Raw genomic sequence first — 18,903 nt, 5'->3', positions numbered from 1 at the left:
GTGATGTGTGTAAGTGAGGTGTGTGTCAAGAGTTACTCAAAGGTATTTACTACTAGTGCCTGTTGTCTTTAACTGTAGTGTCTGTCTGCTGTCTTCATAACCACACTGTGTCTGTATTTCTTTATTACAATTTTGTATCTCTCCCGTCCTCCCCAATTTTTTAATTCACCAGCCACTACTGACACACACATTGGGGGATGTTTTATAAATATAATATAATCATTTGTGCTTCACCTAAAAATTTGGTCAGCAGCCTCCACTGCTCTACTTCCAGTCTACAACAAAACTCAGGCTGGTGAGGAATTCCACCACCTGCCTGGTATGAGACCTGGCGATCTACCCTGACCGGCTAAGGACCAGAACGTCGTCCAGGGCAGAATACACTTCGTAACCCCCGACGACGCAGAGGCCCCAGTGCGGTCTCTACGCACTTGGTGAAGATGCGGGGAGCCAGAGAATAGCCGAACGGCAGCCTCTGGTACTCATACGCTAACCCTGCAAAGGAAGCGTAGGTAAGCCCTAGGATGGAAGATCGGGATGAGAATACGCATCCTACAGGTCTATGGAGGAGAAGCAGGCCCCCACCTGACAGCGTTCAACAGGTGGAAGACGGTCAAAATGCTGAACCTTCCATGGGACAGGTCCAGCATGGGTCTGACACCCCCCCCCTCCTGATTTCTCGGGCACCAGAGAATACCGGGAGGAAACGCCATGCATCGCGTCCTCCTTTGGGACCACGACGATGGCTTGCTTCGCCCACAGAGATTGGATCTCATTGGCCAGAGCTGTCACTGCTGGTGACCCTGACAATAGGGTCTGTACCAAACCTGAAAACGGGTGGGGTTGTGTAAACACAAGTCCCCGCCTCAGCGTTCTCTCCATCCACCTCGACATATGGAGCCATATGTGATGATAATCCCAAGCGCACCCGCCGCCACTTGGCGCAGGTCCGCCAGAAACCGTAGATAGGCGGCCCGGTCCCACCCGCTGTGCGTTGCCAACCCTGGACTCGCCAACCGTGCGAGCAGGGCATCTCGTGGAGCTGGGATACCGCACCCCAACACTACCAACGAGGCAATCGCACCCAAGGAGAGAGAGATGGCGCTGCTCCGACCGGCTGCCTCTCTGTTCGCTCCGTCGAGACTGTGTTTACTTTTGTTAATATTTATAGTTTTTAGAGTTTTGTTCGTACCAACTGTTGGTGCATTTAATGTATATGACCGTCAGTCACTCATAGACATTGGATTACGGGAAACTTATCAACTGGATTACTCACTGGATCAGCTTTCCGAACCGCATCAATGGCCTGAAGAAATTCTCCGGAGATCAGGACCAGATCCTTTGTTCCTAGACCCCAGGAACAGAGGAACCAGACGGCGAGGGAAGAGGGCTGGGATCCGTAACAGGCTGAGATCCAGACGCCACCGTACACCACTGCCCAGTATATTGCTAGCCAATGTACAATCAATTGACAATAAACTGGATGACATCCGAGCAAGGATTCAATATCAAAGAGACGTTAGGGACTGCAACGTCCTCTGCTTCACCGAGACGTGGTTGACGCCGGACGTCCCAGACCACGCAATTCAACCGGCTGATCACTTCTTTATCCATCGCAAGGATCGGACATCATCAGAGTCCGGTAAACAACGTGGAGGAGGTATTGCCTTCATGTTTAACAAAAATTGGAGCGACCCAACTAACGTGAAGGAATTATCCAACCACTGCTCCCCAGAACTGGAATATATAACCATCAAGTGTCGTCCTTTCTTCCTCCCGAGGGAGTTAACGGCGATCGTCCTGGTCGGAGTGTATATTCCACCGCAAGCCAGCAACAAGGTTGCGCTCTCCAGACTACACGACGAGGTAAATAGAATCCAAGTGGCGAATGTTAACGCCGCCATTTTAGTTCTGGGAGATTTCAATAGCGCCAATCTGAGAAAGGTATTGCCTGACTTCTATCAGCATGTGACTTGCAACACCAGAGGCGGTAACATCCTAGATCACTGTTACACGCAATTTAAAGGTGGCTACAAGGCTCATTCTGATAGTGGCTTTGGTAAGTCAGATCACGCATCCATTTTTCTTTCACCAAAGTACAGACAGAGAATTAAAAGTACTCCCGTAGTCTCGCGAGAGGTGCAGAAATGGGATGTGACGTCAGAGGAGACGATCCGGTCAGTGTTTCACCACACAGACTGGATTGTGTTCCGCGACACAGATAACATTAATGCCTACACGGAGACAGTGCTGGACTATGTTTGTACTAGGGTGAAAGAAACAATCCCCACTACCAAAATGAAAGTTTACCCAAATCAAAAACCCTGGGTAGACAAATCCGTCCGTGAAGCTCTGAGAGAGCGCACCAAAGCATACAACGACGGCCTAGAGGCAGGCAACATGAATGACCACAAGGTGGCGCGATACAACGTAAGGAGGACAGTGTCAGAGGCCAAACGACGCTACAGGGATAAAATTGAACTCCAGTTTGAACAAGCTGACTCTAGAGCTATGTGGCAGGGGCTCAAAACGATGACAGACTACAAAGGCGCCTCCCTCAAACTGAACAGTGACATCTCCTTAGCAAATGACCTCAATACCTTCTATGCGAGGTTTGATGCTGGTAATAACAACACCAGCTCACAAGCCTCGGCAATGGGGGGGGGGGGGTCGGCTGCTGATGGAGGCGCAGTGTTCAGGGTAACAGAGCATGAGGTGAGGCGGACCTTTAAAAAAGTGAATATCAGGAAGGCAGCAGGTCCAGACGGCATCCCCGGCCGCGTCCTAAAAGTCTGTGCCGACCAACTGGCCCCAGTATTCACTGACATATTTAACCTGTCCTTAGAACAGGCTGTCATCCCCACCTGCCTGAAGAAGTCCACTATTATCCCTGTACCCAAAAAATCCAAGCCTGCTTGCCTCAACGACTACCGCCCTGTAGCTCTCACCTCCATAGCCATGAAGTGCTTCTAGAAGCTAGTAAAGGGCTACATCTGCTCCTCCCTCCCCATCAACATGGACCCCCTGCAATTTGCATACCGCCCCAACAGGTCCACGGAGGACGCCATATCCCATGTGCTGCACACAGCAGCATCACACCTGGACAAGAGGCAGGGGAACTATGTGAGAATGCTATTCATCGACTACAGCTCGGCATTCAATACCATAGTCCCCTCCATACTCATAGCCAAGCTCAGGGACCTGGGCTTGGGCTATGACCTCTGCCAGTGGGTCTTGGACTTCCTGACTGGCAGACCCCAGGTGGTGAGAGCAGGCAACTGCACCTCCTCATCCATCACCCTCAACATAGGGGCCCCCCAGGGCTGTGTTCTGAGTCCCCTCCTCTACTCCCTGTACACACACGACTGTGTGGCTCAGCGGAGTAGCAATACAATCGTCAAATTTGCTGACGACACAGTGGTGGTGGGCCTGATCTCTGCCAACGACGAGAGGGCCTACCTGGAAGAGGTCAAGGTCCTGGCGGGATGGTGCCAGGAAAACAGCCTCTCCCTGAACGTCAGCAAAACAAAGGAGATGATTGTGGACTTCAGGAGGTCGGGGGTCAAGGACTACAGCCCCCTCAGCATCGACGGGGCACCGGTTGAGAGAGTCAACAGCTTTAAGTACCTCGGAGCCTACATATCCGAGGACTTGACATGGACCACACACATTAACAGTGTTGTGAAGAAGGCACGACAACGCCTCTACTTCCTCAGGCGCCTAAGGAAGTTCCAAGTCAGCCAGAAGATCCTTAAGAACTTCTACTCATGTACAATAGAGAGCATCTTGACCGGCAACATCACCTCCTGGTTTGGGAATAGCACTGCACAAGACCAAAGCAGACTACAAAGAGTGACACGTTCAGCCGAACGCACAATTGGAGGGGGGCTCCCCACCCTCCAGAACATTTACTACAAGCGTTGCAAGGGCAAGGCTAAGAGAATCATTAAAGACTCCAGTCACCCGAACAACTGCCTCTTTGAACTGCTGCGGTCAGGCAAGCGATACAGGAGTCTCAAGGCGAGCACAGAAAGACTCAGAAGAAGCTTCTATCCCCAGGCCATCAGGCTGCTAAACGAACAATGAATGAACACTACACAACAACAACCACCAAACGCACATAGCACACACATCCACACGCACACACTCACTTTAAACAAACACACTGTAGCACCCACTCCACACACTTATAGCACACACCCACTTTAAACAAACACACTGTAGCACCCACTCCCCACACTTTATATTTATGGATGAAGGATTGCACTACAACTCATACACCTTACTGTAAATTGTACCTAAAATTGTACCTCATCCCATTTCTGCTTTGCACTAGATAGTACTGTACATTAGTACACTGCATAGTATTGTGTATTGTATATTATATGGTAACTCAGAACATTGTACATATGTCTATACCGAACACTGTGACCTCATTTTCTTCTTCTAAATTCATGCTATATTATGTTATTATGTTATTTGATACTATCTTGTCTAGCACAGTCTCTGGAGCGTAACAGTAAGAAGCATTTTGTATGAAAGTATTCTGTACTTCTGTATGACAACTATTATGGAGCTGGGATACCGCACCCCAACACTACCAACGAGGCAATCGCACCCAAGGGGGGACCCCGACAGAAAGGGCCGGTTTGATACGGGAGAAGCTGACATCATACTAGGTGATAAAAGCTCCCCCACTGAACACCCCTCCAGCATGGACTGCTGAGGAATTGTTCTACAGCTGGACATGCAAGGTGTGAGGCCCCCACACTGCCCGATAGGGTGGGTTCCTACACACCGTAGCCCTGCAGTGATATTACTACCACCCAAATCACACGCGCCTGCCAGACCACTGCCGGTCTTCCGGGAGTGGGAGGCACTGACGTGATACCCGGCCTGGCGAAGGCGAGGTCGGGGGAACCCGCACTGTTTGCCTAAAGAGGTCTCGAGCCCCCCTGCTGACAACCTTTGTAGTTGACAGACGTAACACCAGGCTCACCAAACACAGACGCAGAACGTGTGGCGTGGGAGCCGCTTGACAGCACAACATTCTCACGGACAGACCCAGTTTCAGCCATCAACTGGGTGTCAGCCCCTGTCCCCATGAGAAGTGAAACGTGGGGCCGCTTGCGCTTCATTCAAGGCATGCGATCCCGCAACCAAAGGAAACAAATCAGAGCCCTTATCCCTCTGGTGTTGGGGGGGGGAGTGACCGGAGAGCGAGCTGCACACAGCTAGACGGCGACGTTTTTTTAGGGCGTGCTCATCTAATGTAGCCGATCCCTCGGCCGCCAAGGCTGTCGGCCTTGCGGTCACCTGTTGACGTTGTGCCCAGGGTACCTCAGGCGGGAGAAACATGGCCGCTGGTTGAGGGCCTCGCCACAGCCGCTGGGGAGGCCGTGCTCTCACCTCTGGCTGCGCGGTGTGAGGCGGTGTGGGGCCTAGGTCAAATACCGCCCGCGCTCCTGCGGAAAGACCAAGTCCCTCTGCGGAGAGGGGAGCCCTGAGGATGGAAAAAACTTCTCACCCCCTCAAAGGGAGACTGATCCAACCAAGATGTCTGTAAACAAGCGTCCTCCCTGCGGTTATAGCTTGCGGCTAGGTCAAAGCTAATAATGTCAAAACCTTGCGCAATGTTTCGACGTCAGCTGGCCTTCAAGGCCCCGCCACCCGACACCATTTTTGACAGAAAAAACAGCAATTCGAACAATGTTACTAGTCGCTGCTAATTCTATACCGTGGCGGTATAGGCTTAACAGCCCACCAGCCACCTGCCGGGCCGACTCACCTCATGGCATCGGCTGGGCGGGGCACCGTTCCAACATGCCAGAGGCAAAGGACTGATGCCACCTGCTTCACAAGCACGGAGCACCAGTGGTGGTTGCAACAAAAAACTACTACTAGTGAAGCACTGCCTCACTAGTAGGAATGCAGCAACCTCCACTGTGGTGTGCACCCATGAAGGGGTAAATGAATAAATGAACGAAAACTCCACCAACACACTGCAGAATGGGCTAGCCCATACACACAATGTTAAGGGGATGCAGACCAGAAAAACACCAGTCCCGCACACAATTCATAGATTCACAAAATGCACACCAGCCCTAGGCCTCAGCCCATCCACCCATGAAAAGGTAAACAAGCCCCGTCAAAACTCCAACAGTAGACACCGATTGACCGTCAGCATGAATGGTTAAGAGGAGGGAAGACCTTTTTAAAAAGACAGCCCTCGGCCGGGAATCAAAGGAACAGTAACCCAGCATCGTAGCATAGCATTAGCCGCACGCTCCAGGATAGCCGGGAAAACGACAACGTTTACCCAGATATCCTGCCCCTTGCGCCAATACACAACTCGGTTGTCTCACGGGACAACGAGCAGTATCACAAATGCCAGCAGGCCCTATCTGTGCGCGACCTAGCCTGACAGCTAGCCGCCGCGCGACGTCCCTCGATCCGCTGTCAGAGGACAAGGAAACCCCAGGACAGGCCCGATGCGCTGTTAGAATGTGCCGAGAAGATTCCAGGGGCTGGCAAATCTCCGGCGAAAACCCAACATTGTTCAATTTCCTTCTGCATTTCATAACAACTAGTTCATTGAGTGCACTGCAGCGTCCATGATGGAAACAAAAAAGAGGAAGGGCGAGTGTGACCATGTCCGGTGTCTTATAGGGGGACACTGGGGCGGGGCCTGGTCAAGTGCATGGGTGCATTGTTTTTGTTAATGAAGTACAGTAGGTACTGGATATAAAGATATATCTCAATATGGCGAAGAGCGAGACGCGATGCCAGTAGGCTATATAACCATTGTCCAGGGCTTTCAAAAATCTGTATAGTCTTAAATCCAGGTTATACATTTAATTGATAACATAACGCATAAGGGACATTTTCTGTGGCAAACTTCTCAACAAATGTGCTTTGGTGATCATTGATTCAGTGGGAAATAACTGGCTTCGTAGTCTATTAGGTCTTCCAGCAGTCATTCGGAATGTGTCAAACTGTGGCTGCAGGTCGATGCGACTGATAATGAGAGAGCAGGAAGCCACCAATATTTCATATATGTTATGATTAATTGAAAATGGGGGACCCTGATGTAAACAAGACGAAAGTCTTTCTCTGGTCTGCATATCCTTAACAATTGTATATGTATTGAGCCGTACTGTACTGTACCCATTCTGCAATCTGTTAATAAAGTAAAATCAATCAATCAATCAATCAATCAATCAATCAATCAATCAATCAATCAATCAATCAATAAATCAATCAATCAATCAAACCAACACTGTGCTGCTTCCTATAACTGCCTCCTTGGCTGTTGATGCTCAGCTAGACAGCTACGGCCAAGACTCTGTTGACATTTTTTATTCATTGATGCTCTGATGAAAGCACAAGGCCGAAGCGCATTAACCTGATATAGCCTACAATAAAAACACGAACCTGAGCCAATAGTCTTGCATTTTCTACATTTATTTTGGGAGTGCCGCTGTTTCCACTCATGTAATGTTTTTCTTTATATGACCTGTGTCACTATAACCTCTAAAATGGATATGATACAAGGTTATTGGCAAGTAGCGACCATCTAAGCTTTCCTGCTGGTTCTAACAGTCCTTGATACGAGCCACAGTCGCCCCATTAGTGACACCATAAATCAGACGGTTCCCTCTGGCCTCCGTGGTCGGAAGTGTCTGAAAGTGGTTTCACACACTTTGGTCCGGTGTGCTGTATAATGAAATTGGTTGCAGACTCTTTTCTGTGCTAATTGCTTGGAATTCATAGTTCATTAAGAGGATGTATGTCGTGACCTGAATCATAGGCGAATCCCCTCGCAGTGTCATATTCTAACGCTGCTGCCGTTATTAATGCAAACAGCATTGTCAGCCTATTTATCATATTTATCAAATGCCTTCTGTATGATTACATCTGACATTGGCGGCATGGTATTCTGAATACTGCTGCCAAGGTCTCATTTCCAGGAATACATCTCTGAAATGCGGTTACATCCATAGATATATATATATAAATGTATATATATCTAATCTATGGTTACATCAGTCAGAGGTTCTCAGAAAAGCAGGTCAGCAGTTGAGAGGACTAAGCCACGTAGATCCTATGCAAACATCAAAACAAGGCTCTACAAATTAAAAAGACATCCGATGAGATCCAACCTCATTAGAATAGAATAGAATGGAATAAAAATACTTTATTTATTTGTATACTGACCGAATCTATTTATTTATTTATTTATTGGACTGACAGTGTAGGGATCCCGTTCTGGCAGTGTCATGTCTCTTGTGCTTTGAAGTGTCATGTATGTCTTTTGTCCCTGTTTTGTCCTGTTTTGTCTTGAATGTATAGAAATGCAGCTGTTTGCCGTATAATGCCTTAAATTGCCCCTTGTGGGACTAATAAAGTTTTTTTAATTGAATTGAATTGAATTTATCCTGAGGGAAATTCGGCACCACAGATCACTCACAGTAAACAGTAAACATTTAGGTAGTCCAAAACAAAAGTCACGAATAAGAATGAAAATAAGAATAAGAATAAAATACGTTCTGGGATATACATTTTCTACGTTATGTATATACATTCTAAAATATACAGACATATACAGTAGGTGTACAGTAAAAAGTGTAAAATTGTACAGTGTCGATTTAAAAGTAAAGTAAAAGCCAATGAAGATTTGATAGTACTGTCTTGATATAACACACCCACACTCCCTCCTGCCCCCCTCCCAGCCTGTATAGCTTTCCATCTAAACTAGGTTCCTATATGCGTGTACTCACTGTAGGCCATGTGGCAAGTAAAAATACTATAGTGGAAATAAGTAGTAAAAGTCCTCCATTCAAAATGTACTGCATTTATCCAAATCGCTTTATGACTTATGCCTCACATTCACGGCGGAGGCAACCATGCAAGGTGCCAACCTGCTCATCTGGAGCAGTTAGGGGTTAAGTGTCTTGCTCAAGGACACTTTGACACGCTGCCGGGAGGAGCCAGAATCAAGAACCTTCAAATGGTGAATGGCCGCATTTATGTAGCGCTTTTATCCAAAACGCTTTATAATTTGTTCCTCACATTTTACCCATTCTCTCACACATTCACACACCGACGGCGGAGGCAACCATGCAAGGTGCTAGCGTGCTCATCAGGAGCAATTAGGGGTTAAGCGTCTTGCTCAAGGACACTTCGACACACTGCCCGGGAGGAGTAGGAATCGAACCGGGAACCTCCAGATTACCAGATGACTGCTCTCCCTCCCACTGTCGCCCCAGTACAATTTTATGAAGTATTTGATATTGAATGTACTGTACTTAAGTATCAAAAGTAAAAGCTGCATGATGTTTGCATATTCAAGTACTTGGGAGTGTTCAACCCTCATACCACTTGACCTCTAAAAGGTAAAGTGAAGTGTGGTCCAGTCATACTGGCTCTGATTACGTCCTCTTGACGTTGGCAGGCTTCAAAGTACAAAGTACAAGTACCTCTAAATTATACTTTCGCACGGTAGTTGAGTGTAACGGTTGTGACAACGTCACCTCAAACTTCGATGCCCCGAGTGGGAGTCGAACCCCGGTCTCCCACACCGTGGGCAGCAACACAGACCGCTATACCAAGAGGTGATTTCACTTCTAAGTAATGGGTCTATGCGTCTTTTGAGGATGTGAGAGTGAGTTTAACCCATAGCACCGCTACTCACCCCAGCCCTTCTTGACTGCGCTTCACGATACCATCCGTTACATGAGTACAAACACTTACTCAATCCACTGCAAGGGATAATACTAATAATCCCATCCTGTGTATGAATTTTTTTTCACTTTACCCTGCTGGCCAACACCACCCCTACCCTTCTCAACCACAGTCCCAAGTAACACCCTCTACTTCCACCGTGCTCACTCTACTTTATCCGCCTGCCTAAAGGGGTGACGGCCGGCTCTGTGCCATCACTTGGCAGGAAAAGGCTGTGTTTGTGTGAGTGTGTGTGTGTGTGTGTGTGCGTGTGTGTGTGCGAATGAGTTTGTGAGCGCACTTGAGCATAATATTCACATATCTCTTAGTATGTGTACCGTATGAGTGAATGACTGCACATTTACCGTCTATATACATGTAGCAATGCATACTTATACTTTGCGTGAGTACGTGAGCAATAGCGTCTGTCTCTCTGAATGGCGTCGGGAATGGGGGGGGGGGGGTTCTGAATAGAATATAAACCCATCAGTGAGGCTGACAGCTTGATGGATGGGCGAGAGGCAGCACCTCTGCCGGGTTGGCGTGGTGAAAGGGGACCAAATTGCCATGGCAAATCACTCGGGCCGAAACCTCTCGCTGATGTTATTTACTCAGGTACATAATAGGGGCAAATGGGACAAGTACGTGTACATGCACACACACACACGCGCGCGCGCTAATGGAGCAGGAAGTGCTCTGCTTTATGACTGTCATTGTAACTGAGGGGTACAATTCCCTGACTGTATTGAGAGTATGGTATTATTAAACCACTACTTAGTTATGTACTTTAATTACTGGCCATACAGTACATGATATATCTGGTGAACACCCACACAAGAATACCGCAATGACAAAGAAAGTTCTATTTGGAGGGATTTATTATTATTAAGCAAGCAACGGCAGGTTACAGATTGGGAATTATACTTGCGCTTGTAAGGCGAAGAACACTTAAAGTAGGTCAAGAGCGTAAGTCCATGAGAATAGTAAGATGGGTATAACTGACGCCACCTGTAGCACAGTAATTACATAAGGCACACTATTAGTCAGCTGGAGACACTGGGGGGTTCCCTCCGGTTGTAAGCCGGCAGGGTAGAGGAATGTTCGGGAGCAAAGTCTGGGTCAACGAGGAATAAAGAAGCTCCAGCTACGGGAGGCGGTACAGTACTCCCCTTGATCGGCAGACAAAGCAGCAGCTATAATCCAGTATGCACGACAGCATGGATGAAAGCTAGCCAGCCTCTGTGGTCCTAGAGGCGGGCTCGAGGGTGCTCCTCACAGGGGTAGATCCCACACAGCAGTGGGGTAGACGGTTCTCTGCTCCAGCAGCCACAGTACCAAAGCAATATAATCCAGCCGGAAAAGGCTCTGCATTCGCCGGTGTAGATTCTCCTGTGCACTCTACTTCACATTAAACTAGGTTGAACTCGACGTTGTTTCACTAAACTCTGACACTTTACTATCCTATTCGCACATGTTATAAGTGCTCTATTTAGACGCAAGGTTGCTCACTTCACTAGGTCGTTGACTCGTGGTGGGGGCTTTACTAGTAATGATAAGACTAGACTACTGCTGTATCCACCTGCGACGTATTTATACGTAAGGTGAATAATCTAGTGCCAACCTCAGTTCTGTCTCGTATTACTGTGCAAACCTGTTGAGACATGCCTTGGCGGTGGCTTTGAACTTGCCATTGGGGGTATGGTCGTTGGCGCCTAGGGGTCGCTGTCCAATAGGAGAACAAGTATTATGGTCTGGTTTGTACCTAGGTAAAGGGATATTCCGTGTATATATATAAAGAATATACAAGGGATATCAAACGATAATACAAATATTATACAAGGGATCTCAAGTAATAAATATATATATTCGGTTTAATCTGACCCTTTGTAACAGTCATGGTTACCTTTTTTCCCCCAGAGTTGTATTTTCCCTTCTCCATTTTTCCGAACCGTGACCATTTCCAATGTCAAGACATTATAGTTACATGATCTCTAGACGAGTGTAAACAAGATGCGTGAGGGCCAAGGTGAGTTCCCTCCAGAATGACATATATCCTCCATGTGGAGAATGTGACAGAGGCTCTGATGTATGTGTGTTGAACAAGGTTACTATCAATCATAAGATCTTAGCTTATGAAGTAAGATAAGATAAGATAACGTATTCCTTTATTCATGCCCTTGGGGGAAATCCAGGCATCATAGCAGCATGGGGGAGGGGGGGGGGAGGTACAGGTAGTAGATGTTACAGGTCATAGAATAAAAAAAGGCAGTGTAAACAATATAATTAACTCTGGACATGCGCATATGGGCAAAAAGGTGCAAGATGAGGGTATGTACAGTATGCCCTCTCAGTAGTAACATTTTAGGAAAAATGTATTTATTTATTATTATAATAATACATTTTTTAAATGTTAAGTTATTTGGAGAAAGCCTACCAGGCCACAAATCAAATACAATTTATTTGTAAGGCCCGACAACACACGTTCTGTTCCATTAGGGGCTCTGCTTGGCATCACACTGCACTCCCTCGCGTACATGCACGCGCACTGAATAAATTCCACAAATGTACCTTTAATACCAGTATTAGTCTGACCACACCCCTCATCAGCTTACCTTCATAAGCAGGTGTGTGGTCACCTGCTCTCCTCCTTCTCGCTTTCACCACAAGGAAGTGCCTCGGTAGTACCCCACTTGACGTGTTGTTAGTTGAAAAGAGTTGTGACGGGTTTACATTGTGCTTAATTTTTTCTTCTCTCACATCTGTTGTACAAGAAAAAGTTGGGTCATAATGTATTCCGCGGAGAGTAGACCCGCTAGACCTACTCTTCACCAGCGGTTCTCCATTCCCGCCTCCGTCGTGCGCTTCGGTGCTGGGCTGTTGCCACTCTTGTGGTTGCCGACCCAGCCCGGGAGACTGCCGGTGGATAGTTTGCCTCACCGAAGAGCCGAGGGTTCGGTGCCGTCGCTCCGGCGATGGCCTGATCTCGACTCTGGTTCCTCTGGTTCTGGGGAATCGCCCGTTGGTGAACGGGGGGTTGTCTTGGAGCCAGAGGATTTGCGATGCAAACTTTTCGCGTCTGCCCGCTCACGTCGCAAAATGGTGGCGTGCAGGCGCGAACGGCCTGGGTTTGGGGAACTGCTGGAGACCAGCGAAGATGCGTCCGGCTCTGGATTTCCGATGGAGACTGAGGACTTCATGGACGAGGCGGACGGGTTTTTGTATGAGGGCCCCGTGGAGGAGAGTATCCCTCCTCAGGAGACCCCGGAGGGGGGGGAAATGGCTCCATGGGGCGCCCTGTTCGAGGATGTCGAGGAACCACCTTGGCCTCATCAGCAGGATGCCCTACTGTCGGCCACATCAGACTGTGGCTCCTTGACCAGTCGCAGCCTGCTGTATGTGAGGGATGCGGGGTCGGTGGAGGAAGGTTCGCAGGGGGAACTGCGGGCCTTGTTTCCCGAGCTCATGGCAGTAGCCGCCGCCGCAAATGGCGTGCCGCTGCCGCTGCCATTGCCTGCACCTGTCCCTGATGACCTCATAGGCCATCCCTGGCAGCGTCCCCCAGTGAGAGGGGTGGACGTTGTCTACCCATTTTTCCCATCGATGGGGGCCTATGTTCGTCGGGGTCAGGCGGTGTCCAACATCATGGGACTAACTCCTGCCTACGTACCAGTTACGCGGGTGTCAGGGTTGGTCAAAGGTATGGGGGAGGGCGTGCCTCGGCTTGACAGTCCGATGGCCGCGCTCCTCTGTCCGGATATGGTGTGGGAACCATTATGCAAGCCGGTCCTCCAGGGGAAATCGGCTAGGCGATTGGCTTATTGGGGTGACCAGTCATTCATCGCTGGTACACAATCGCTAGCTGCGGCATCTAACATCGCCCACCTGGCTAGATTTGTATCGGGGATAATGACGGGCGGCACGGATCTGAACGAGGTGAAATGCGATCAGATCACCCAGGCTGCGGGAGCTGTCCTGCACCTTTCCCAGGTGCTGGCCATAGCCATGGGGAAAGTGCGCGCCCTGGCCACCCTGGGCCAGCGTCACCTTTGGCTGGAGCAGGCCCGTGTGCCAGAGAAGAAGAGAGCTCCTCTTCTGACGGCCGCCCTCTCCGACGCTGGCCTATTCGGGAAGGCCCTGCGGTTGATGTCCTCAACATGCAGAGAGATGGCAGAGGAGAGGTCCATTCTCCAACTCCATTTTCCGCCTCCCGTCCTTGCCGGTGGAGTCAGAAGGCTTCCGCGACGTCGAGCTGTCTCCGTCGCCGCTACCACTGCCTCCGCCACCGCTGCTGGCCCTGCCAAGAGGGCCAGGGGACGAAACGGCGCTTCTGCCACCGCCGGCCCATCCACGACCGGAGGAGACGGTAGGGAACGTCGTGTCCAGCAGACTGTAACCTACCGTCCCTCCGGGGCTCCTCGGGGTGGCAAGACTCGAGCGGCGCGAGGTGGCAGATGCCGTTAAGTGACTTTTTCCCCTCTGTGTCCCCTCTCCTCTACACCCTCCCCGGCCCCTCTATGATTTTGTGCCTTGACACACTTTATTAGTTAATAAAAAAGTTCCCCGATGGAGGGGGACTGTGTTTGGCCGAACAAACTGTGTGTTTCTTCAAACAATTCATATGGTGGGGTTGTGTATATGAATCTGCCCTTTTACGTTGTGGGATGAGTCGTGTTGTGTTACGAGGTTAAGCAAGGTCTGCAACGTACACTCGGTAATAGGTTCTATTAGCTTGATGCTCCACATGCAGGTAGAAACTGGTGTTATTCCATTGCTTGAACTAAGTATATGTGTTTCACAATGCTGTGTTGTTTAGTTGCAGTAATACTCGTACACACACATTTCACGGCCTAGCCGTTTACTCTCGATCAGCGTTTTTTCCTATGTACGACATAGTCAACGGGTATAGGATTCACGCACAGGCGACTTGTGTTTTGTTGTAAAACCTTTACACATTTTTGTGGGTAGCGGACATTGTATTAGCTTTTGCTATGCATTGCTTTCTACCGGAGGTTTTTCAAGATGGCTACGGTTGTTTTTCTGTGTGTAGGGATAAAGGGTGTTTTTTCGGGAGGGGGTGTCGAATAAACCCCTCCTTTCCCACTTGATTGGTTTAGGGGATTTTTGATCTCTTCTGCTGAGCCAGTCAGGGCCAAGCCAGTGCTTGGCGGGGGGGGGGGGGGGTATTCTACCGACTCCTATTACATGACAGGAGCCGGCAGGTTTCCCCGCCCGTTGTAGCGGTGTTGCTATGGCGACGCCTTCCATGAGTTGGTGTCTTAAAGATGTCGAGGTTAGGGCGTAGGGCTCACAGTTCTGCTGCGCCCGATTTATGTGTCAACTTGAGTCGATTGGTCACGTGACTCACAGTTGACATATCTTTTTCATGACTATGGACTCATGTGGGAAGGTGTTTCTGGGAGGGTCTGGTCTTACACTCTGATTAAAAAGAGTGACTGGATTAAAATCATGTGAAAACAGGGTTTTTTACTCCCAGCTGTGCAGTTGGGTCATACGGGTGATGCTTTTTCTTTATTATTATAAAGAGTTGGATGTGTCTATATGGATTGGAAATGAGGGTCCCTGATGGAAACAAGACTAACGTCTTTCTCAGGTCTGCCTCCCCTTAACCAATTGTGTGTATTGCCGTACTGGGTTGTACCCTTTCTGCAGTCTGTTGGGTAAACTTTTTCATTCATTCATTCATGGAGTTGATTGCATCTCGCCCCTCTTGTCGTTCCCCTGGGCGTCTTGGGGATTCAATATGGTGGTCTAAATGGCCTATTGTTGATGTGGGTATGTCAAAACGCACACATAGTGCTAGCTCAGGATGTTCTTTTGGGGCATTGGCTGACTGGCGCGCCTTGATTGCTTGGGGTTGAAACAGCGTTTTTATGAAGCAATTGGGATGGGGGTTTTTCCTCTTCCGACACCCTGTGTGGTTGTCGATGGGTTCCCGTTCATGTCAGGGGATGATGACGGAATGGGTCTGGACATATGGGGAAGGGTCTCACGCCATAGGGGTGGGCCACCGGGCGCGGTTCGTACCGAAACGCCTGGGTGGCGCCTTCTTTTTATGTTGGGATCAACACGCATATCTGCCCCTTCTCCTGGGGTTGGCAGGTCGGCGTGATTAGGGCACGGGACTGGTTCTGGTCGCGCTGGTCCAGATCAGTTGCACCCGTTGTCCGCTGGGGATGCAGATCTGCTGTTCTGGTACCCTGAGGGACTTGGGTTTTTTTCAGGGGGAAAAAATGCTAGGTCGGTCCGGGTGTCACAGGGTTGAGCGTTATGGAACCCTTGTTGGGTGCGTTGTATTCTGCACTGTCGTAATGGCTTACGGCCGTGCCAACCTGTACGCGCCCGATCTCGTCGGATCTCGGCCGCTGTGCAGGTTGGTCTTGGTTGGTACTTGGTTGGGTGACCTCCTGGGAATACCGAGTGCGGGGTGCTGGGGCTGGTCTTCCATTTTTTACGCTCTTCTCTTGCGCTTGGCTCAGAGGGGCCTGTTGGGGTGGTTTTAACCTCCTCGGGGGACCCTGTGCTCCCCGTATCACCGGGCCCGGTCCGGGGTAATGTTTCATTGACCCGTAGGCCCGGGATAGCCCTGTTGGAAACCAGAACGCGGGCTGCGGCGGTGCCGCAGGTGTGTTTTTGGGTTTTTTTTCCTGAGGGGTTATGGGACCAACCATTGCATGGGGTAATGCCTAGGTGGTTGGTTCTCTGGTGTGTTGCTGCAGTGTCAACTCCCGGTTCTCCGGTTGAGGGTGCCCCTGCACGTTCATGACGTCTGCCGATCGTATCGGCCTTCTCTGTGGAGGCTTGGTTATGCGACAACGCCAGCATACGCCCCTTCCGCCGGTGCGGCTGTGTTCAGCTGTCCTTTCTGGCGCCTGCCTCGTCCGCAGTCTCCAGGCTTGGGTTAACAGCCTGTTGCCTGGTCTTTTTTCCCGGTGCACTGCCTGCTTCCGTTGGTTAACTGAATGAATGAATGAAAACTTTATTTAACAGATTGCAGAATGGGTACAATACAGTACGGCTCAATACATACAATTGTTAAGGGGATGCAGACCTGAGAAAGACGTTTGTCTTGTTTCCATCAGGGTCCCCCATTTTCAATTCATATAGACATATATGACATACATGACATACAGATAGTCAGTACTGCTACATCTATACATTTATGACATACCAGATTTGCAAATACAGTACTGTTTGTGATACAGAAGGAGTCAAGAAAAGGGAGTATATACATTTGACGTAGAAACTGTACATTGGAGGTTGGGTGGGGGGGGTTGGGTACATTGGGATATTGACAACCATACTGGGTAATTTACATTGGAGGTGGTTGGGGGGGGGGGGGGGGGCGGGGGGCATACTGTATAAACAAGTAACACTGTACATTGAGGGGGGGGGGGAGGAGACACTGTACAAACAAACACAATTGTACATTGAACTATTGACAGAACCATACTAGGTAAATGACTGTACATTGGAGGGGGTTGGAATGATTGGGTTAGGATATTTACAGGGGCCAGTGTTGAATTGCAGTCTCCCGTAGGTGTCCCTTGAGAGAGGTTTTGAAAGTGGGTAGTGATCCACATTCCTTTACAGCTTTGGGTAGGGCGTTCCACATTGATGTGGCATAATTGCGAAACGTGTTTAGTCCCTTATTTGAGCCGAATCTGGGTTTGACATGATTTGTGGAGCTCCCTCTGGTGTTGTGATCGTGGTATTCACTGACCTTTGGGAAGTATTTTGACATGTACATGGGTACCTTGGTCGTGTAGTGTATCTTGTAGACCAGGCCCATTGCAAGTTGTTGTACTCTGTCGTCTACTCTAAGCCATCCTAGGTTGTCGAAGTGGGCAGGGGTGAGGTGGGTTCTAGGAGTAAGGTCAAGCAGTAGTCTGACCAGTTTGTTTTGAGATGTTTGTAATTTTGTTTTTAGCGCCTTTGAGGTGCTTTGGTACCATGAGGTGCAAGCATAGTCGTAGTACCCCTGAATGAGTGCTCCTGCCAGAGTCTTCAGGGTGTTCTTGTTTACCAGAGAGGAGATCCGGTACAAGAATCGAGTTCGTTGGTTGACTTTTTTTATTACATTGGATGCCATTTTGTCACAGGAGAGATTAGCCTCTAGGATGGACCCCAGGTAGGTAATTTCATCTTTCCTTGTGACAATATTGTCACCCACTGTAACTGAGAAGCCGTCGGTCTTGCTGAGTTTGTTATTTGAACCGAAGAGAATGGACTCTGTTTTGCCCATGTGTAATGATAGTTTGTTATCAGCGAGCCATATGCAGATTCTGCCTAGTTCCGAGCTGAGGGTTTTTTCAACCTGTAACTTGTTCTTGTCAGAGACCAGCAGGGCTGAGTCGTCCGCAAACAGGAACAAGTTGCAGTCACAAGCTGACGACATGTCATTTGCATAAATTAGGAACAGTAGCGGTCCTAGTATGCTTCCTTGTGGAACACCACAGCTCACTGTGAGGGGGGGGGATAGGGTACCGTTTACCTCCACCATCTGTTCCCTCCCCTCAAGGTAGGATTGCATCCAGCTCACTGATAGACTATCAAAACCAATTGCTTTTAGCTTGTCAATCAGAATGGAGTGATTGACCGTGTCAAAGGCCTTTTGTAGGTCCAGCATGACCATGCCGCAGTATTTGCCTGCGTCCACCTCTTGTTTGATGTGGTCATTCAAATAGAGAAGGCATGTGTCAGTGGAGTGGGATGTTCTGAAGCCAGATTGGAATTCGTAGATTAGATTTTTTTCCGCTAGGTACTTTTCGACCTGTTCGTAGACTATTTTTTCCATGACTTTCGAGATGGAGGTGAGAATAGAAACAGGGCGGTAGTTGCCTGGGTCTAATTTGCTGCCCTTTTTGTGCAGAGGGGTCACCCTCGCAATTTTGAAGTCCTTGGGGACGTGTCCCTGTTTTATGGAGAGGTTTATTATGTGTGTGATGATTGGTGTGATGGCGGCTGCTGAGTCTCTGAGGAATTTGGAGGGGATGTTGTCATGGCCAGTGGCCTTGTTAGGTTGGAGGGCGCTCAGTTTATTGAGTACCTCATCTGTTGTTACCGTTTCCAGCTTGAAGTCGTCCTTGCGGACCCCTAGGTTTTTGTAGAAAGCTACTATGTGTTCTACCCCATAAAGCCCTGAGTGGGAGGGTAGTTTGT

This window comes from Notolepis coatsorum (assembly GCF_963971535.1).
Source record: "Notolepis coatsorum genome assembly, chromosome: 2".
NCBI lineage: Eukaryota > Metazoa > Chordata > Actinopteri > Aulopiformes > Paralepididae > Notolepis > Notolepis coatsorum.
Note: the sequence above shows the minus strand (reverse complement) of the source record.